We start from the raw sequence: 24,122 nt of genomic DNA on the forward strand, positions 1-24,122 counted from the left end.
AAGAATAGGGTCTTATATGAATTTTGCTCTGGACCCTTTGGAAGGGTTAGGAGCGAAATTTGCATTTTGGGTTGATTTTTGACTCCATTTCCCACATTTCCTTATCCAAACAAGTGTTTTCCCTTTAATAATACTTGGTACATGGATTAGTTCATGGGTTTGGGCAATGTAGAGTGTCTAATAGAGGAATTCGCTCTGGACCCTTTGGAAGGGTCAGGAGCGAAATTCCTATTCTAGGCTTAATTCACCTTGAAATTGACTTGACTTCGCCTTAGACTCAACCTTTTGATGCATTTCCTTCCATATCCTTGCAAATAAATCCAACCAACCAATGACTTAGTTGAAATCTTAGGTCCTTTGTGAAATTTTGCTTTGGACCCTTTGGAAGGGTCAGGAGCGAAATTCAAGTTTTAGCCTCTCCGTCAGGATTCATATATGGGATATAACATTTCAGTATAAGTGACATTTCCTTATATCTTTCTTCTTTCTTATACTTTAAGTTATATTCCATATATATTGTTAGGATGTTTGAGAGTGCTTTCGGACATCCAAGAGTTATAATGCAAAATATAGTTTTTGGAGGATTCTTCAATTTTCTAGACAGTCAAATTTCAGGATCAGGATGACATTCCAGACTTAGCCAAATTTCAGGACATTTGAGGATCAAGATGACATTCTAGACTTCTCAAGGTGAATTTGCTCTGTCCTTGATGTAAGGGATGGGACCTAGGAGGACATTATGCATTCAACCAAGGCTTGATTTAGCAACTTGAAGTGCGACCGGATAGTACACAATAAACACCCTAGGAATGATCTAAATAACCCCTAATCACTCAATTGACTTGACCTCTTGAGGAGATCCACCTGACTCAAGCAGAGCCTGCCATTCTAATGAGCCCCCTGACGACTCTTCAATGCAAAGACTAATAGCCCAGAACCTAAAAGACCAAGAAAACAAACCCTAGAAAGCAAAAAGTAGGGGTCCCCATTTGCAATGGGGCAATGTGTGAATACATCACAACAATATACAAGCCAAATTTTTCTTCGAGCCAATGCGTAAAATCGGATATGAGTATCGACCACTCGAAAGGATACACATTGTAGTTGAGCACAAGCGTATGATCAAAAGACAACTTCATTAAGTTAGATACCTCATTCATCTTAGGTTTCATCATCAAGAGAATACTTTGTTCAAAAAATGTAATAGGTAGTAATTGAAGAGATAATATCACAATGAATATTATGTGAAGATAGTGAAAGCCATGACAGAAAATGCATTAGAGCTAAAGGCAATCCTCTACACAAGAAGAGCAGAGTAAGGTTATAATAAATGTATAACAAAGAACATGAAAGCGTTTTATGAAGTGCTGAAGAGAACCAAGTGTTACACAGTCCCAGTCCTACATGCTAACCTTATTATAGAATAGAGAATACAATCCGTATGATGTTAGGAGACACACCAGCAAGACTATTAAGCATTTCAAGATTTAGATAGAATATGATGCATCTGAACTATGCAACAAGTATCATTAGAAGAAGATAGTAAAGTCATCATTGGGCATAGATACTAAATAGGATGACTAAGACATCTTACCTTTACATGCCTACCACACCAATGATTAGAGGACACTATTTGTTTTCAACTAAGGTTCCATGGTTTTGAATCTCCTATAATTTTATTTAGTGTTCAATCTTTCTATTTGTGCTTGCTATTATATCCATCATAATACTCCTAGTTTTATATCTGCATACACATGCTGAAATCTTAAGTGCCAAGGATGTATTTAGATCAATCCATCAATTCGGATCATTACATATTCATAGCAAACCACATCAAATAAGTTGAGAGATAAACATACTCAAAATAGAGAGTAGGGCATAACCAAATACTCACTTCAATAATTCAAATTGGATTAGAACAAATTCTTAACACAAGAACAAAGCTCGAACTAGGGTGATTGTTACAAACCCTAGGAAGATAGTTATGCAACCCTTAAAGGATTAAAAGGAATACTAAGATCTGAAAACAAGTGCACAAACCGACATATGAAAGCAACCTCAGATGAAGTAGTTAACAAGCAAGAGAACCTTGTGCACTAGATAAGACACCAATAACAATAAGGCAATCAGATGCAAATCTCCAAACCAAGTGGACCCTACAATTGAGAATAGAGGAATGAGAACACCTGAAATCTTATTCTTGTTATCGTCCCATCAATGCCTTCAATTTGTCAAGCAGACATTACTGTTGAACTTTCTGATTCACTGTAGACTTCTTCAACCCTAATCTACACAAGAAGAAGTACAGGTTCTTCCTTCAAGCTGTTAGGCCTTATAGAAGGAACTTGCTCTGATACCATGTTAATTTTAGGATCAGACTGATAAATTAGGATCACACAGATGACAACAATGACAAAATCAAAATAATGAACACTAGGAACACCAAACTACCTTGGGAAAACCTCCCTCTTGGAGGTGAAAAACCTAGCTATAACTCTCAGATCTTTTTATGCAATAATTAGTCAGTATCTTTACAATGAGCTTCAACACTTGAAGCAATCAGCAAGCTATGCACAGTAGTATAATGTCTTCAACCTAGGGCAAATATACAAAGATGAACTTATCTGCAATAGATATGATATTCGTTGTCACAAGAAGGGCTGCAGACTCTGAGATGAAGTTCGCTCTACCTTCAATGATATATCGCGGCCTTAGGATGATGTTCGCTGCCTGTAAGAACAGTTCGCAGTCACAAAAGTATGATTCGCTGCCTTCAAGATCAGTTCACTGCCTTAGGATGATGTTCTCTGCCTGTAAGAACAGTTCGCAGTCACAGAAAGTATGATTTGCTGCCTTCAAGATCAGTTCGCTGACTTAGGATGATTCGCTGTCTTCCAAAAGATAGTTTGCTGATCACTGCTGTTGATTATAGAATATATTTGCTGTGTGTATATTGTTCACTGAATTGTGTGTTGATACAATGATTCACACTTTGTATATATATGAGACTTAACCTCCCAATTCATCATAGGCCAGCTTACAACAAGGAGCAATATAATGCTTTAGATTAGGCGCCCAATATAGGGTCAGCCCCACACGCTACAAGTTACCTCAATACAAGTTACATTCAATATAGGACTTGACCTATCCACAAGTTACATTATAGGTCATGCCCAATTTTCATATTTGCAAGTTACATACACTGCCCAAATTAATAGGGCTAGACCTAAACAAGAATTTATGTAACAAAATGTGATAGCAAACATGGCTAAGGCCGATAGGGCCATACACATGCTAAATGTGCTAGGTCGGTCCTAGAAGGGATCCGACCTAGCTACAAATATCAACATCCTTAATGGTTACAAGTTACGTAATGCGTTTGGGTCCAGCCCAATACAGGTAATACTTATATTTGATCTGAACTAGCTATATTATTTCAACAGTTAAGGGGCATGTCTCTTCACAAGAATCAACCTCTATTCAAAGGAATAATGGGATATAAATAGAGAGGGCTGTGGTGGAAGGAAGACATCTGGCAATCGGTCAAGAACATTCATTCTTAAAGATATTCTACAGATCAACAAGAATCAGCAAGCAATACACCTGCAACAAGGAAAATTAATTAGGAGGATCAAAGCACTCATTCAAGAGCAAATAAATCTAAGATTGACTCTTAGAAGTCTAACAAGGAATTAATCTTCAGATCAGGGGCAATACTACAGTTTGATGTTATTTCAGGTTTGCCCTTCTTAGCACTCTCATTCTCACATTCACTTGTGGTGTGTGTGTGTGCGTGCGCATAAATAGATAAAGGCTTAAGTGTATACTCATATGATAGAATATAAAATATGCTTGACTATTTGAAATCTATCTTGCAGGAAGGGCTTGGGGTGTAAGAGGAGGTTTATAAGAGGGTTATCTAAGTAGGCCACCCTAGGGATGACCATATTACTCACCCTATGGTCTGTGGTCTTTGAATACTCATCCGCTCTTGGGCTTAGATGGAACCACCAAGAAACCGCTTTATGACTCCCACCCAACTCCACAATGATGGCACTTCTCGTTAGAAGGATGAGACATTGATAAGGAAAATAGGTACAAGCAACCCACTAAGTAGGCTAACTCGATGGATGTCCATATTGATTGGCCATTGAGGCCAAGAGGGCGTTGACATTCACTCTGGTCTTGGGCTTAGCGTAGAAGTGGCTTTGAGCACACCTAACATGTTTTTTGCTCCAAAATGTGTTTGTATTATATTAATGAGAATACATGAATATAATGTGATGTTATCTAACCCTAAAAATATATATATATGTCATGATTGCAGGATTCAAATCTATGATCACATTATCTAAAGAGATATTTTACAAAACCTTAATTTTGTTGCAATTGTGATTCTAGGGAAAATTAGGAAGGGGACATTATAGGATCCTCCAATATGAGGTCAAGCCAATGAGTAGCACATGGAGTCCAAACTATGATGAGTGCTTATCCATCAATAGTTTACCTACAACAACATAATTTGCTGCGTTCTCTGTAATGACGTGCACCACATTTCCTCACCCACCTTAGCTAGAACTTCCTCCAAAGTTTCATGAAGGAATACAACATTTTTGTGTTTCTTGAAGCATCAATAGATTTGATGAATATGGTGCCACTTGAGAAAGAAAATTAATCAATAATTCAATAAAGCATAAGTTAAAAATATTAATAGCTAAGTCAGTGCATTTTAGGAAGTACAATCAACTAGGGAAGAAACAAGAAAAATTATTAATGTTCTATTTCTTCTACTTTTTTGGTGTTTCGTGAAGCATCAATAGATTTGATGAATATGGTGCCACTTGAGAAAGAAACATAATCGATAATTCAATAAAGCATAAATTAAAAATATTAATACTAAGTCAATGCATTTTAGGAAGTACAATCAACTAGGGAAGAAAGAAAAAAAATTAGTAATGTTCTATTTCTTCTATCCCTCCAACCATCAATCATGATGGTGCAACCCACCCTTTGTTAATGCATTAGTAGCTTCTGCAAGATAAGACTCTCCTAACTCATTAATCTCCTCTATTCTGTTATTAGTTTACTCATTCATGCTTTATGTTTATCAGACTATAACATTGATCATAATTATGATATTGATATTGGATAATGATGGATTAGATTGACGACCTACTTAACTATGTTAAGCGTCAATCTAAATGCTATCGGGCTATTAACCCGATAGCATATTAATGCTAACAGTTATTGTTATTGTTCACTTTATATTGATCCATTATCATATGCTTTGATACCGATTCATTATTGGGTATGTTTTAGATCTGTTACAATTAACAATGATACCGATTCATTATCGGGTATGTTTATAAGCACTGTTACCATTAACAATGATATCGATTCATTATCGAGTATGTTTATAGCACTGATTAGTTATGGATCGGTTGATGGTTGAAAGAGTCACGACCAAGTGACATCTTGGTCGGACATGTCTAAAAGACATGTCCGATCAAGGTGCCACTTGATCGTGGCCATCTTACTATTTATACATCATTCAAATTAAAGGAGATGACATTGAAATAGATACATGTTCATCCCCCTTACCTGCAATAAAAGAAAGATAACAATATTAGTATCATAGTCATAATATCAAAACGTAAATACACCATCCTGCATATAACTTGTCCATTAAAATTGGAAATTACAATACATTTACATGGTATCAGAGCCAAGTTGATCGAACTTGAGGCTATTTAATTTCGTGAAACAAATTTAAGAACAAGTTTAAACTACATCACATTTCTTCAAATGGCCAGTGCTATCAGATTCGAAGACAGACTCGGAGGTGGCGATGATTTTTCAGCCTGGAAAAACAGAATTCAAATGATCTTAAAGGAGAACAAAGTGGATTCGTTTGTTCAAACTAAAAATGATCAACCCGAAAATGAACCTGACAAAACAGCATGGACTGAGGGAAATGAAAAGGCAATAAAAATAATAGTTGATGGGGTGAGAAACAACATAATGCCCATCATAAGAAAACATCAAACAGCCTATAAAATGTTCAAAGCTCTTGAAAGCACATTTGAGATATCAAATGCAAGTCGAACTCTAGAATTAAAACGAGAAATAAATCATATCACCATGAACAAAGGGGAGACAATCAACGCCTACTTTATGTGGATATCCGTTCTAAAAGATGAACTTGCAACTCTGGACTACGAGATCCAAAGCAAAGAGTTAACACTCATTGCTTTAGATGGGTTGCCTAGTGGATGGAGCACATTCGTCCAAGGCATCAGTGCAAGGTCCAAATATCCCAAGTTTGAAAGATTAAGGGATGATTGTCTCCAAGAAGAATCAAGATTGATCAAGATGGGAATGAAACACAAGAATATAGATGAACACCTACAAGTTCTAAACACCAACTCCACCAAGCAAAACAAGAAAAGGCAGTTTAGAAAGAGAAAAGGTCATCAAGGCAAGAATACTTCAAAGAAGGACTTATCTCACATTCAATGTTATAGATGTGATCAGCTCGGACACTTTGTTGCAAAATGCCTGGAAAGAACCAAGAAACATGCTACATTTGTCAAAGCAGGAAAGACTAAAGGGGAAGATGACTGTGGGAAATACATATTCTACTCAGCACTCACAAGTCAAGCTTCTAACAAAATCAACTCATGGGTGATTGACAGCGGTTCATCCAGGCACATCACTGGGTTTAGAGAAGTACTTGATTCCATGACAGAGGAGAGTGATGAGGACGTAACCATCGGAGATGACTCCACACATCCAGTCAGAGGAGTAGGAACCTGCACCATGAAATTGAAGACAGGGATAACCTTGCAGCTTGAAGGAGAACTGTATGTCTCCGGCATCAAAAGAAATCTAGTCTCTATATCGGCACTGGAAGATAATGGATACAGAGTGACATTCATGGACAACAGAGTATTGGCTTGGCCAAGGAACTCCTCCATCAAGAAGGCAAAGACCATTGGACAGAGATGGGGCTATTTGTATGAGCTGTGCACGGAACCCAATCTAGCCCTAATCCATGAAGCCACTAATGCAAATGAAGTTTGGCATAGAAGATTAGGCCATCTGAATTTTAGGGCTTTATCTTCAATGGGAAACCTTGTCACAGGTCTACCCAAGTTAAAGCAAGATCATTCAGGAGCATGGAAAGGATGTGCCCTAGGTAAAAATACCAAAGGTGCATTCCAAAATAGTACTAGGAAAACTAGTAAAATTCTAGAATTAGTTCATTTTGATGTATGCGGATCTATGTCCGTATCCTCTCTAGGGGGATTCTTGTATTATGTAATATTTGTTGATGACTACTCTAGGAAGACTTGGATCTACTTTCTGAAAAGTAAAGAATCAAAAGAGATCCTCTCTAGGTTTAAAGAATTTAAATCACTAACTGAAAACCACTCAGGAAACAAAGTTAAAACCCTAAGAACCGACAATGGGGGAGAATACACATCAAATTCATTTAAAGAATTTTGTAGAGATAATGGGATTAAGAGGGAGCTCACTATACCTTATAACCCCCAACAAAATGGGGTAGCGGAAAGGAAAAATAGGACTATAGTTGAAGCTGCCAAGGCCATGATCCTAGATCAAAACCTTAACACAAATCTGTGGGCTGAAGCATCCAGCACCGCTGTATATATACAGAACAGATGCCCTCACTCCCATCTTGAAGACAAAACTCCTGAGGAAGTATTCACTAAGACTAAGCCTGATATTAGCCACCTTAGGATATTTGGATGTCTTGTGTATATCCATATACCTAAAGAAAAGAGACTAAAACTAGAGCCTTCTGGAAAAAGAGGATTGCTTGTAAGATATAGTGAAACCTCCAAAGCCTACAAAATCTATGTACCTGGTCAAAGAAATATTGAACTAAGTAGAGATGTAATCTTTGAAGAGGACCTGGCTTTCAAAAGAGCTCAGAACTTCATAGAACCTGAAATCTATGTACCTACCTTTAACTTAGATGAAAATCCTGCCCCTGAGTTTTAGAGGGAGAATCTAGATGAAATTGAAAATGAAAATGAACACTCACCTAGAAATCTCAAGAAAAGACCACTATGGGCCACCAAAACAGTAGAAGAAGCTCAGAGGTTTGTTGCTCCTTCTGGAACCTTCAGAGAAAGCAAAAGACCTAATAAATTTACTAGCTATGTTGCTCTTATGAATGATCTATCTAAAAACGAACTTGACAATGTAACAGATGCCCTTAAACATCAAGTATGGAAGGATGCTATGTCTGAAGAGTATCAATCCATAATAAAAAATGATGTATGGGAAATTGTTCCTAGGCCAACTAAGAAATCTGTTGTTTCTTCTAAATGGTTTTTTAAGATCAAACATGCAGCAGATGGCAGCATTAAAAAATATAAGGCAAGATTTGTAGCTAGAGGATTTTCTCAAAAGGAAGGAATAGACTATGAAGAAACATTTACTCCTGTAGCCAGATATACCTCAGGAAGGACTGTACTAGCCATTGCAGCAGCAAAGGGATGGAAGGTACATCAAATGGATGTAAAGACAACTTTTCTTAATGGAGAGATATCTGAAGAAGTATACCTAGAGCAACCTGAAGGGTTTGAGATCCATCATGCAGAATTTCATGTGTGCAAACTCAAGAAAGCTCTATATGGGCTCAAACAGGCTCCTAGGGCCTGGTATGAAAGAATTGACACATATCTATCAAAACTAGGCTTCTCTAAAAATGATGCAGATCCTAATCTCTACTACAAACAGAATAAAGGTGATATGCTAATAATGATTTTATATGTTGATGACTTATTAATCACAGGAGAAGATCACCTTATAGATCAATGCAAGAAAGAGCTATCCAAAGAATTTGATATGAAGGACTTGGGATTCCTTCATTATTTCCTAGGGTTGGAAGTATGGCAGAATTCTGATAACATTGTTCTAAACCAAGGCAAGTATACATTAGACATCCTGAAAAGATTTGGAATGCTAAACTACAGACCTATGACCGCTCCAATGGAAACCAATCTTCATAAACTTAAAGAAGTAGCAGCAGAATCACCTTCTACTGACCCCACTCTATACAGGCAAATGATTGGGTCTTTTATGTATCTGGTAAATACAATACCAGATATCTGCTATGCAGTAAATGCCTTGAGTCAGTTTATGTGTGAGCCAAAGGAGATACACCTGGAAGCAGTAAAACACATTATGAGATATTTACAAGGCACCTTAAATCTTGGTCTCAAGTATGAGAAAATTGATCTTAATCTACACGGATTCACAGATTCAGTTTGAGCTGGAAGTGTGACTGATCAGAAAAGAACCTCTGGGTGCTGCTTCAGTTTGGGATCAGCCATGATATCCTGGATCAGCAGAAAGCAGTCTTCTGTAGCGCAAAGTTCCACCGAGGCCGAATACATTGCAGCCTCCATGGCTGCCTGAGAAGCGGTGTGGCTTAGAAAGTTGCTTGTGGGATTGTTTGGTAATCCGATGAAACCTATTATCATCCATTGCGACAATCAAAGTTGCATAAAACTTTTAGTGAATCCAGTGTTCCATGATAGATCCAAACATATTGAGATCCCATACCATTATGTACGAGACATGGTAGACAAAAATGTGATCAAATTAGAATATGTTAGTATGGGAGATCAGACTGTAGATATTCTGACCAAACCACTTTCCAAAGTGAAGGTTGATCACTTCAGAAAGGGTTTAGGTATGATAGAAAGGTATTCTGCTTTGTAAATAAGATGTTGAAAATGTAAACTTCTTTTGTCATGTTGAGACATTCTGGGCTTTTACCCCCTTTGTTCATATCTAAGAGGTGACGATCTCTCAGATTATGAGCACTTGTATGCAGACATCATAAGGTGACGATCTTATGATTCTCAAACCAGTTATCATGTTGGATCTCTGGTATGTCATGGATGTGCCATGATGGTGTTGTGATAAAACATTTGAATAAAATGTTTGTGCACATATCACAATCTGGATAAGATGAGAATTTAACCATCCTCATATGTTTATCCTCAGTATTGCGTGTTTAGGCAATATTGATATCACGTGTTTAGGTGATATCTTGTCATAATAAAATGATGAATCTTTTATATCACATGGTTGGGTGATACTCTATGTCACATACTTAGAGTAATATTTTATATTTGTATCCTATGCCCTGATGGTACTTCATATCATATGTATAGATGATATATATTCTTGGAGACTGACATTATGGAAAAGAAATGTGATGTAGGTTACTTTATCTATCTTCCAAAAGCTAAGTGGGAGTCTTAATGCATTAGTAGCTTCTGCAAGATAAGACTCTCCTAACTCATTAAGCTCTTCTATTCTGTTATTAGTTTACTCATTCATGCTTTATGTTTATCAGACTATAACATTGATCATAATTATGATATTGATATTGGATAATGATGGATTAGATTGACGACCTACTTAACTATGTTAAGCATCAGTCTAAATGCTAACAGTTATTGTTATTGTTTACTTTATATTGATCCATTATCATATGCTTTGATACCGATTCATTATCGGGTATGTTTATAGCACCGATTAGTTATGGATCGGTTGATGGTTGTAAGAGTCATGACCAAGTGACATCTTGGTCGGACATGTCTAAAAGACATGTTCGATCAAGGTGCCACTTGATCGTGGCCATCTTACTATTTATACATCATTCAAATTAAAGGAGATGACATTGAAATCGATACATGTTCATCCTCCTTACCTGCAATAAAAGAAAGATAACAATATTAGTATCATAGTCATAATATCAAAACGTAAATACACCATCTTGCCTATAACTTGTCCATTAAAATTGGAAATTACAATACATTTACACCCTCCCCATATCAATCGTTGCTCTTTGACTTTCACATCAACCACCTATTATGATAAAATTGGGCCCTTTATTTCCTCATCATTAGGGGCTTTGAACCCCGTTCCACAAACAGTAATGGCATCAACCATGTTTTGCTAATAAGGAGACCTAACACATGTCACAAATAAATTAAATAAAACGAGTATTGTAAAATTGAGAGTTCAAATTTGAATTCGACATACCTTGTAAATATAATAATTCAAGAGACAAAGAATGAAGTCATAAATTTTAAAACAAACAAACAAGAAAGAATTACCTGGGTGCATGGAATGGAATGGTCCAATAGAACCAAAAGTCTCCAATTCAACATTTAGCTACATCATGTATGTCTTTGTTCCAACCTATGCTTTCAAGTGGGTTTAGAATGCAAACTAGATGCACAAACACTAGGTCCAATGCTGCCACTGCCACTAGCACCAGCACCTGAAGATGGACGAAATGTAGGCATGGAAGAAGACTCTCCACTACACCAATGGCTGCCATCTTCTCTCTTTGCTTCTTTTTAAATTATTTTGTTGCTCAAAGGTTTCTAGTTGCATTCGCACTTCTCACATAACCTTAGCAGACACTTTTGGGCATGGATTAGCATCATGGGTTGGTATATATGCAAGATGGCATTTCAATCTATTAATGACTCCATGAAAAGTTGTTTTGATGTTACTTCTCCTTTCTTTTGCCCAGGGGTAATAGCATGTTTCCAACAAGGGTCCCCTCTAACTGGGGTTTGGGGCATTGTTGTAAAGACAATTTGTAAATCTCAAGAATGTTGCAATAACATATAAATAGAAAAAAATTAATATCTGTAATTTATAATTAAAGTATATAGAAAAATGTAGGATTTGCAACTATAAAACTAGATTTTTTTTACAAAAACACTTAGGGTTTGCTCAACAAAAAGGTCAAACACACCTAGGGTTTTTTTCTTTGATTCTCTCAATCCTTGTGCTTCCTTCCTCTCAATCTTTCCATTCTTTTTATTTATCCCAGGTCTGCAACTTTATATCATATATGATTCCTTTGGCTCTCTTCATCTTAATGATAGATTACGGAGTGCAATCCAAAACATTGATGCAGAAAATCGTGAACATAATTGAAACCAAAAACAACATTCTCTTTATATGATGGATTGTGGAAATCTCTTAGCATTGATTAAGTCAAAACACAGAAATAATACTAAGTCAGTTTATGTGAGCCCAGAGGTTTATTATTTTAATAAAGGTAAATTTAAAATGTAACTTATTGAAATTTTGCATGGAGTCAAAAGTTATAAGGAATGGAGGAGATCATATTCATATCTTGGACATTTCATTTTTTTCATTTGCAAAGTTTGGATTGTGAGTTCAACTTTAAACCTTAGGACGAAAACTCTACAAGTATTTGACTTCAGAGATTGATAGATTTCTTCCTATTCAAATTAACGGTAGATTTACACAGGTTTCTTAAATGGAGAAAACAAAGATTCTTGGTTGACAGTTGTAGTCGTCGGATCTCTAGGTACAAATTTATTGAGATTTGTTGTCAAATAAAAGATTTGTATGTGCTATTTCTGTGAGTGGAGAAGAAGCCAAGTTTCTAGTGTTGTATGCGCGCTGGAGAAGTGTGGCTTTAAAATATCGTACCTTATATTAGTTGGGATTTATCCTAGTCATACTGGAGAAAACAAAGATTTTTGGTTGATAGTTTGTCGGCATCAGAAGTCTAGGTACATTTTTATTAAGATTTGCTAGGAAATAAAAAAATTGTCATTGTAGTGTGTGAGAATGGTGAAAGGAACAAAGATGATTAAAGCAGTGTGTGCAAAGAGAAGTTGAATTAAAAATTATATGCACATTATTCCAGTTTTGTTCTACCTCAGCTGTACCATTGATACATTTTAGGCAGCAAGAAAGGCGGTCGATTGATATTGCTGAAGACTTTCAAGCATTTTGTTCATCTTAGCATACCCTTATTAAGGATTTCCAAGGCCAATCGCAACATTTAAAGAGAAGTGCCACTCTTTATTTGAGGTCAGCACAAATGAAAAATAAAAAATATTGTTAATTCCATGAATATAAACAAATTCTGTTTGGTATTTTTGAATATTATAGTTTACAACACAGTTGGAAAACTTGGTCGAAAGCTCTGCAAAAGACTTGGCCGAAAATTGCATACTTATACAATAGATAGCTGACAAAATGAAAATGGTAAAACTTAAAAATACATACATCATTTTATATCTTCCTCTCTTCCCCAATCTAGTGAAAACTAGGGAGAGGTAGAATTAGAGGCTCTAGTCTCTGGAGTTTGTTGTGGCTCCTTGCTTGGCATGAAAGAAGTGGTTTGACCTTAGCCTCATCAATGCCATCTAATCCTACATCTCCTACTGCATCCACCTCCTCCAATGCCTGCCTCTCGAAATCAAGAATCTCATCTTCAATGAACAATGGAGGTTGCTCATCCCACCCTGTCTAATCTTTGTAATGCTATCTAAGGGGAATCAAGTATCTGGAGGTTGTAGATTATGGAAAGGACGATATATGACATATATTTTTTAATTAGGTGTATGAAACAAATCAAGTTTAAATTTTTTATATAGGAATTGTAAAATCTTGTTAAATTTTAGTATTAGCAAAAGTATTAAGAATTTTTATTAGCACAAAATTAACAATCTTCTTACCATTGCAGGCACTACTTGGAGCTGCAGTTCTCTTCTTAATCTTTGGGTTTATTGCTATCTTGGCGATGTTTTTCATCATCTTTTTAGTTCCAGAAACCAAAGGATTGACTTTGGAAGAAATAGAATCAAAATTTCTGAGGTGAATCTAATATAGTCTTTATTGAAAAGAAAAGAGTTCTATCTATATATATATATTTGCTCCATAAACCGCGTGGGGAAATTTGTATTGATCAGAAATAACTTGATTACATAGTTTTTACAAGTTCTAACTATATATTTATAATAAATGTAATTATGAAATATTTGATATAAGAATTTTTTTTATACGAGTTTGTAAAATAATTTGACTAAAAGAAATTGTTAAATTTAATTTTATAGATTTATGATTATATATATTTTAAATTGAATATGGGATTGTATTATTAAATTAAATATGTTTTTAATTCAAGAAATATAATTTATAAGAAAAATTTAAGAAAAAAATCATAATTAATTTAATATATATATTTTTAATTGTCTTCCAAAATTACATTTGTTAAATATAAAAGAATATTTTACAATATATATTAGTAAAAATCCCAATCAAATGTAATATTAGACTAGAAAAATCTTATGCCTTATTAAAATAATATAATGCTAATAACAAGTGTGAGTTCTTTCTAATGTTCAAAAAGTTCTTCAAATTTTTCGAAAATTATATATATAAAAAGTTCCACTATTATACTATCAGTGTCACTAACAAACCATATAAATTAAGTAAAATAATCATGCTTCTAATATGTGAAGATAAGTTTACATATATTTAAAATTTACAAATGAAAACTATTACAAGTGCGGTTGTCGTTGACTTATAAAATCCATAGGAGGTGGTTAAGCCATGTCACAAACCAGAGTGCTGCATTGTTGCGTTGCACAACACAACACAAGGAGATCAAGGGTGCACATCTTGCGATAATAACTTTTGCAAATAAAGCTCATTTTCAAAAAATGAGGTAGTATTGAAAAGTTGGTTCAATGTACTTTCCAATAAAGCAGGCATTTTTTTTAGGTTCTTTTATTTGGTGGCAATTTTTTGTTGTTGGAGTTAGACCTTGATTTTTAACTCCCAAGCTAGTAACTTTTTGGCATGATATTTGTTTTCCATGATTTTTGCTGCTTTGGAAAGGTATTAAGGAGCACTATCTAGCAATTCATGCACATTCCCCCACTAGGTACATTTTATATTATTTCTTTCTTGGTGGTTACCCAAAGTGTTACTTAGACATACTGTCACTAGGGAAGGTGCCATTTTAATCATTGTAATTCATTTTAGTTCTTAGTAATTTGTCAATCAAATATTGCTTCATCAAATTTTAAGGTTGTGCCAGGTTGAGATTTTTTAAGTTGTTCTTTCATAGAAAGACTTATATTCTATTTGCCTATTTATACAAATGTATTTAGTCCTTTGTTGCTTATATCGAGGGTACTAAGTCTACCCCATAGTGTACTTCTAGTGCTTCTTTGCTATATTATCTTATTATGGGGGGTTGTATGGTCTCTCTTGTCATCCTTCATATAGAGGGAGATTGATTGGATTTGTATGGATCTTTTCATGATAGATGTAGTTCTTGGGGGTATCATTGAGACCTCCATGTCATCCTTGATTGTATCTTTTATCTCTTTGGAGAGAATATTTATCCCAATGGGTTTTCATCTTTCTTTCTTTGTGAGATTGGAATTTGTGCATGGGTACCTAACATGGCCTAGTTTTCAAGACCCATCATCATTTTTGCATCTTTCATCATTTGCATAAGCATCTCTCTAAACAAAGAGCCTATAATTAAATTGAGAGGGAGGTGAATCAATATATCAAAAAACTTTTACTTTTCAAAACTTGATAGCAATATTTCAAAAGGATTTAAAAACCACACATGTAAGATCTTAGCAAGTAAAAACATAAAAGAACATACAATTTACATGGAAACCCTTGCCGGAGTAAATTGTTGGAATTATTTGTTCAACCCCACAAGCCCATGAATCATTTGCAAGAAAATAACCTATCACAAATGGAGATCAAGCAAAGATAATTTGCTCAACAACTTGAGAATTTGTATATTGATGTACAAAAGATTAATGTTAATATGAAAGAATGAATCCTTATGAAAGGATGAATGCAAACCCTAAAGGAAGATAAAATTAGCTAGTGCCAAGAGTCACAATCATAACAAATGACATAGTATAATCTATAATTCTAGCCTAATCTAATAAAAGACAGAAAGCACCTAAGTTTAGCTTTAGTGAATAAAGTAATAAATGACCTAATTATATAATTAATTTGATAATGTCCGAATTATTCCAACAACCCTCTTAAGATTAACTTAGGGATAAAATAAAGGGCCAATGATGAATGCAAAGATGCAAGTATGAATAGGTCCTAACAACAAGGCCTAATTAGGTACCCATGTATAAACCAATGCCTCCCAAATGGAGACAAGGAGAAAAATTCAGTGGGAGAGAAACCCTCTTTAAAAGAGAGAAAAAGAAAGGAAAATGCACACGTGGCTAAGCATGAAAGACTCCGTATGTCCCCCAAGTATTGAATCAATCACATAAGTACAATTTATATCTCCCCATAAGAAAGAAAGGAAGATATGATGTATCCTCCCATAATGAAGAAGCTCCAATGTTGAAGATGAATGATGATGATGATGATCTAAGAATGGAAAACCACATTTCTCTCCTTAGGAAGAAAAAATCTAATGGCCAAGACAGAAGAAACTTCATGAAAAATGGAAGGAAAGACTTCAAAGTGTGTGCCATGGAAGATTTCTCAACTATTTACTTGTTGGAATCAGAAGATGCCAAATCAAAGGAAGAAAATCCAAACAGCCGTGAAGATACCTAATGAACTATCTTATAATAAACCGCTAAATATATAATAGGGATGCTCAACTTGCCATCAAAGATGAAATAAAAGTCCTCAATCATGTGCCCCAATGTGTACAATATGTGATTTATCAAATAACTCTATAATGTCTGACAAGTACTCATCCCACACTATTGAAACTAGATGGGAACAATCATCTTGCTAAATTGAACTAATCTTTGAAGAAGTATAGGGTGGAAGAGGTACAATAGAAGTTTGAGCAAGAACCACACTCGATGATGGAAGCACACATAATTTCAAGTGACCATTTAACCTCATCAGATTTCTAATCCGCTCTAGATGCATGAGAGTGAGGACTAGATAATGCAACTACACGCTTGGTTTGAGAAAAATGAGAGAACTCATACAAGACAGATGCATGATCAATGATGCCAACTAAAATAAGGTCTCTACTATGTAGGTCTTTCATAACCAGATGCATGAGAGTGAGGAATAGACAATTGAACTGCATGCTCGATGGGAGAAAAATGAGAGAATTCATACAAGAGATATGCATGATCAATGTTGCCAACTATAATAAACTCTCAATTGTGTAGGTTTCTGATAAGCATTGAATCAGGTGTGAACTCTATTGTCTTATTCTAAATGACTATAAATACAATTTGTAGTAGAGTAAATTAATATTAGTTAAATAATAACCATCTCAATAACTAATATCTAAAATAAATATTCAATTTTTATTTTATTTTGATAAATATTTTTATTTATTTATTTAGAACTAATTATAATACTAATAATATATGTAGCAATCACCTTCACTTATATTCCCATAACCTATTTCTCTCATATACATTTAAAAAACTTAATAAGACACATAAATATTAATAGTACTAAATAAATCTACCATTCATCTCTCTTTTGTTCTAAAATTATAAGTTTGACTAGATTTTGAAAGTAAATTTATACCATTATATCATACCTTTTAGTGAAAATTATTTATTTACATATATCAAAATATAAATACACATGAATTTTTTTCATCAATTATTCATAATTTACCTCAATAATCATGTTGACCTGATCTAAATCCTACTACCTTGTAGTTCTAGGTTTTTTCTTCATAGATCCCTATATTTATGATGCATTCCCTCCATTCTCTTTTGAACCCTTCAAAGATTGTTAAAAATGAATAATAATATCAATTTTTATTGGAATGTATACTTTATAGACAATGAATCAAAATTATTTATAAAATAGTACATATATATTCGAATCATCAACAAATCAACAATTCTGTACTACACAACTTTAGAATTTTTCAATTTTTTCAATAATATCATCAAGGAAAAGCATGTCAATTAAAAGTATGGGAATGAGTGTGATTTATAGAATTATCATATATATTATAATACTCTTTAAATAGTTAATCAAACTTGGATGACAATAATTAACACTCTATTTTGCATATTGAAGTTGTGTCAAAATTGTAATATTCTACTTAATTTTTAAATATAGAAAAATCATTAGAATTATAGTAACAAATCATTGTAAACAGAACCAAAATATACTAAAATTTTGAGTATTTTCAACACCAAAATAGATTCAGTTGCAATAAAATAACATACAGAATCATACATCCACTTGTACACAATTTTAGGGAAGGTGGGTGTGGGATGTTGTTTGGACTCATTCATAAACTTTCTTCATGCACATTAAATCATCAATTTATTATTTAAATATTTTGATACTTACATGCCTCTCATCTTGGAACTCTACACTTATATGGATATTTCATAATATATTTGATCTATACAATTAAAATCATAAGAAATTGTGTTAATCTTTAAAAATTACTTAAATAAATTAACAATTGCATGAAAGAAATAAACACCACAAGTTGAAACAATAAATGGAGCCTCCTTCAAGGATTTACTCTTTATCCAAGTGTTAAGATCACTTAACTATTACATGACAAGTTGAGAGGTCAAAGTCAAAAAAATTGACTAACTTGTTATATTAATTAATTATAGGAAAATTTTCTTGTTCAAACTAACTCAAACATATATCCCACATCAAAATGAAACTTAACAAAAACACTAATTGTTTATGCTGAATTTGAATCTATCTATAAACCCTAACAAAGCCAACCACCAACCTAGATCTACAAACAAATTCAACATGAAATCAATAGAGATCTACCATGCATGTAAATAATAATGAAATGCCAAATATTATACCATTCACAAATAAAGGCTTGTCTCCATTGTTCTCCTAGTATCCTCCATGATCTTGTATTTGATGTTGTTGCTCTTAGATTTGTGTTGCACTTGCACAAGAGCTTAATGAAGAACATATCATGTGATTGAGATGATGTTAAGCTATGATACAAAGATGATATGATGATATATGCTAGTGTGATTTTTTATGAAATTTAGGTGTGTTCTAAGTATGCTATATGAAAAAAGAGAGGAGGAAGCCTCTCTTATAGAGATCGCCCTAAGAATGGAGGGTTTAGATTAAGAGGTTAAAGATGAAATGAATTGGTATTTAGGGAGGCGTGTTGTCATGTGGATAAGAAAAAAATGTAAATGAATTAATTAACTGAATAATAGTGTTTGTTTAGTTAATAGAACAAAAACCACATAAGTTAAATAAATAAAATGTTAATTTAATTTGGGAAAGAAGGATGAGATTAAATAAATAATAAGTATTTATTTAAACTAAAAAGAAGAGGTTTGGTATATTAATTAAATAAACTAAAATATTTATTTAATTAATAGTAGAAAAGGTTAACAAATTAATTAAATAAATAGAAATATTTATTTAATCAATAGAGGACATAAGGCTAAAAGAATTAAATAAATTATAACTATTTATTTAATTAGAAGACAATTTAGGTGTCTACACTAATGAACATGCAATCTAAAGTTTTATCTATGTATACAACAAGCCTAACTACTAAATTATATTATTATAATCTAGTTAAAACTCTAAATTTTGCATGTCACAATCCTTGAGTTCTATTGATATTTTTATAACATTATTTCTTATAATGGGCTATTAAAGTTATTTGTAATTAATAGAATTGTAATCTCGATTAGAAGGTATGTTTTTTCTATTAACTTCTCATTTCTTCAATTTTTTAGTAGGTATGTAGAAGCACATTGCTATTCTCATTTGAAGATCTTCTCCACTTGAAACAAAATATGTAATAATCAATATAAATTCAATTGTTTTCTTAATTTGGATTTTTCTTCTTCAAAGTTCTCAAGATAAATGCATTATCTTGAGAGTTTTAAAAGCTATTCCTTGAGTAATAATATTATAATTACATATGGATAGATTAAAAAAATTCCTAGTTGGTTTGAGATCCTATGCTTGTATATAATGGAAGATGAAGTAAACATAAAGATGATAAATAATAAATAAATAAATAAGTATTATGATAAACATTTTAACATAATAGTTATTGAGATAAAGAATTTGAAATTTTAAAATAATATTATTGAGATTATTAATAAGATTTTCTATCTCCCAAAAAATACCCATGACCATATAAAATCATATGCAATATTTACGAGTCACATTTTAACAAATTTTAATTATAGACTTCTCATTTAATATAATAACTAAGAAATATGATGAAATGTTCTGATTATCTATTAAACTACTAGGAGAGGCCCAAACCATTGCATAACCACAAAAGCAAAGAAACCAAGGGTCTCACTACGAGTGAGAACCCCGAACTAGAGAACAAATTGACAAAAAGGAACAAAATCCAACTGACACCCAAAGCCAGACAACCAAAAAATGAGACTAAAGACTAGACTATAAGCCAAAGAAAATAAAAAGTAAACAACCACACCCACCACCAAAGACACGAACCAGTTGTCTACTTGGTGAGGCTCTTTTCAATTTTCTACTCTCATCTCATCACTTTCACTTTCTCAGAGAAGTACAACGTCTTGTTCGTTCCTTTTGCAGAAGAAATAGTAGGGGAGTACGACGTAGCTTTCACATTGGAAAACAACTACTCTTCACACTAGCAAGAGAGGATTTTGTTTGTCATTTCTTTTTATCATGCCTTTTGTCAATTTCCCCATTAATGGCTTGGAGAGTTGTAGAGTTCTTTGACACTTGGTTGTTCAAGGTCATCATCTCCTCCATCTTCCATTTGAGGGTCACCAAGTTATCATTCAATGGTTTTGGCATTCAAAATTTAAGCATATTACTAGATTATGATAATATAAAAATAGGAAGATTTATCATAGAAAATTCTTTAGATGACATATTCATTTGTGATTTTTATTAAGTTTAATCTTGATAGAGAATAATTGATAGTTATTATATGTGCATGAAGGTACTTTTAATCTTTGAATTAGTTAACAAAATTTTTATTTCTAAGTGATCCATCATCATATTAAAAGTTTGATATTGTAATGTGATTAGATGTGGATTTTCTTTTTAATAAAAAAAAATCAATTATTTTCTGAGAGCTTGAACTTTTCACCTTGTTATACTAATCAATTCATCTTACCACTTAACCAAATAAGAGGTCCTTAGATGAGGCTTCATTAATTCTTTCAACTTGTAGTTTGTAAATGTTTTCTTGAGTTATTAATTTAGTTTGATCATTGTTAAAATTAATATAATCTTATTTAATTTTGATTGTATAGGTTGAATATGTTATGAAGAATCCATGGAAGTGTAGAGTCCCTAGATGGGAGGCATGGAACTATATCAAAATATTTAGACAAGACATTAATGCTTCAATGTGCATGAAGGGAGTTTATGAGTAAGTCCAAGCATCATTTCATATGAACCTTTCTAAATAATTTACACAGTAAGCTTTCGTTCAATTATGCTTAATATAAATTTATTTATTTTTTCTAACTAACCAAGAGTATCATATTGTCTAACTAACCAAACGTAATCTAATTAGTAATAATATTTTTTACTTTGTCTTTCAGAATGTCAAGTGACAAAAGGAAGAAGATTTTGAAATTGGCAATACTAGATTTTAATATTTTGCAAAATCAACACCATAATGAGCTCAAAACTTTATCCAAGTAAGGGAACTATATAGAACTCTATCCTTGTTTTAAATAAATTTTAAATTAATCTATTTAAGGATTTCATTATGTTCCTTATAATGCTAATAGGGTCAAATATTTTGGTTTTTGGGATACAAATAAATAGATGGTGGAATGACACAAAAGTAAAGGAACTAAATTTCTTTAGGCAATGACATGTGGAGTTCTATTTTTTGTATACATGTGGACTTTATGAGAAAGAACTCTCTACAATTAGGCTTTGCTTTGCTAAATTGGGTACACTCATTACTCTTCTTGAATGACATTTTTGACACTTATGGAACCATCAATGAGCTTGTACCTTTTGCATCAGCTTTGATCAAGTATGTAAATATATTATACAATATGTTATTATGATAACCTTTTCTTGTATATGTTGGTATTATTTATGTATATATTATTTATTATAATTCCAATGTTAGGTGGGACATTTCAATGATGAATCAACTTCCATAATATATGAAAACATGTTTCCAATTTGTCCACGAAACATACATGGAAATAGCTATTGAGGCGGAGAAGATACATGGTCCACGTGTGCAAAAGTGGATGCTTGATAATGTAAGTTATTTGAATGTAACAAAATCTAATTTAGAGTTTAAATATCTAAAAAATATTAGTTCATTTGGATTTTGTTTGAAATTATTTTTTACCATAAATCTAATGGTATATATTTTTATTTTAAATTGAAGTGAAAGACTATTATTCAGGGACAACTTCAAGATGCCGAGTGGATCGCTAAAAATTATCATCCAAGTTCGATTGAATATTTAAAGAGTTATGTACCATCTACAATAGTTCCAGTGCTCTCATTATTTCCCATGCTTTTAATTGACACATTTTTTCATGATAATATTATTGAAAAAATGAATAAGTTCTAAAGTTGTGTTGCATGGGGATGTCGACTAGTTGATGACTCCAAAGATTTTCAGGTACATATCCACTATTATGTAAATAGTGTTGATTCATTATTTATTCAGTATACATTCTAATTAAAAAAGACATAAATATTTATTTCAATTATTTTTTGAAGGATCAAAAAGGGCATGGAGAGAACGCATCATGGATAGAGTGTTATATGAAGGACAATCCTGGAACAACAAGGGAGTAAGCTTTAGATCATATCAATATGCTTATTGAGTTAAATTTTGAAGAATTGGTGAAATGCCATATATTCTATGAGTATGACATACGAACTACTTATAAGAGATTATAATTTGATATGTATTGGTCAGTAGCTTTCATTTTTAGGGATATGGATAGATTTTCAAAATCTAGCAAGGGTATTAGGGACGACATAATGAAAATTCTAGTTGAACCTATATATTTTTAGAGTATAAGTGGGAAAAAATAATAGATTTTTTTAGTACCATAGATATTTGTGTATGTTGTATTATATGTATGAAAAATATTTGATAGATATAAGTTTTAAGATTGTAAAGGAATGTGACAATTATGTAATCATTAGCATATATTGTTCTTAGAAGAAAATCTTGTTTATCGCAATTGAAATCTATGGAATGTTTATTTTAGATATTATTTATTGAAATTTTTATTATTTAATTAACCTTATTTGAGCCTAACATATTTTCTTATTAATGAGATTTTTAATCTAAAATTGATAAATTGTTTTAATAAACCTAAATACTACATCATAAATAAAATATAACATAAATCATATTAGATTTAAAAAATATATTTTAAATTAATTCATTTATTATAATAAATAAATTAAATTTGAAAATAAGAATCTTTGATATAAATAAAAACTATATAAGGAGCATAAATTTTGAAAAAAAATCATTTGAATACAATATTGTTAAATAATTTTTATATGCTTTTTTCACATGGTCATAACTTTACATTTAATAATTCATTTTAATTATTTATAGTGTTTCTTGTCAACTTCTCAAAAATTGCTCACAATTTTGTTCTTATTATTAAATGTTTATTGTATAGTTATTTTTTTAATCATAAGAAGCATAAAGGGAGAGTACCCGATATAACAAAGAAAAAATTTGGAAGTGCATGCCCTAAGAATAGGATGCATAAAATAGCCAAAGCATGCAATCTAACAATTTGTCATTGGAACATATGACAAATTAATGTTAACATGAACACTAGAATTTATTGAAATTCAAGATTTTTTCATTTTCTAGGATGATCTGGCTTCAAAATGACTCACTAAGCTTCGTCAATCTTGGTATCATCAGCCTTGAAGATACTACAAGTCTTGACTTACTATCTAGAAAATGGTTATCCAACCCTTAATATGTACCAAAGATATATTATAATGAATTTGTAATGTATAAAAGATAATGATACCTTAATGCATTCTAGAAACTAAATAGCCATTCCCTTCTATCTATTCCAAGCCCCTCAGAACAATAACAGACTTGGAGAAGTTGTAGAGCCAAGGAATTATCTATCCCTATCACATTTGGTGAGTGCCCTGCGTTACCACCATTACAATCATCGTCATGAGAAGGTCTTGAAGATGGATCCTACAAACCTGCCAAAGGAGGATAATCTAATTTTGTTGTAGCCTTAGGAGTATCTGAGTGTGCTGAAGTAATATTTTGACCCTGAGGGGAG

At 32.8% G+C, this 24,122-nt stretch overlaps 1 pseudogene; it reads left to right on the top strand.

Annotated features, from left to right (window-relative positions):
* Positions 1-21,101: 21,101 nt before the first annotated feature.
* LOC131857488 (sesquiterpene synthase Cad-like) lies at positions 21,102-22,862 on the top strand (annotated as a pseudogene).
* The last annotated feature ends 1,260 nt before the right edge of the window (positions 22,863-24,122 follow it).

The sequence above is a fragment of the Cryptomeria japonica genome, chromosome 8 (assembly GCF_030272615.1).
Source record: "Cryptomeria japonica chromosome 8, Sugi_1.0, whole genome shotgun sequence".
Lineage (NCBI taxonomy): Eukaryota > Viridiplantae > Streptophyta > Pinopsida > Cupressales > Cupressaceae > Cryptomeria > Cryptomeria japonica.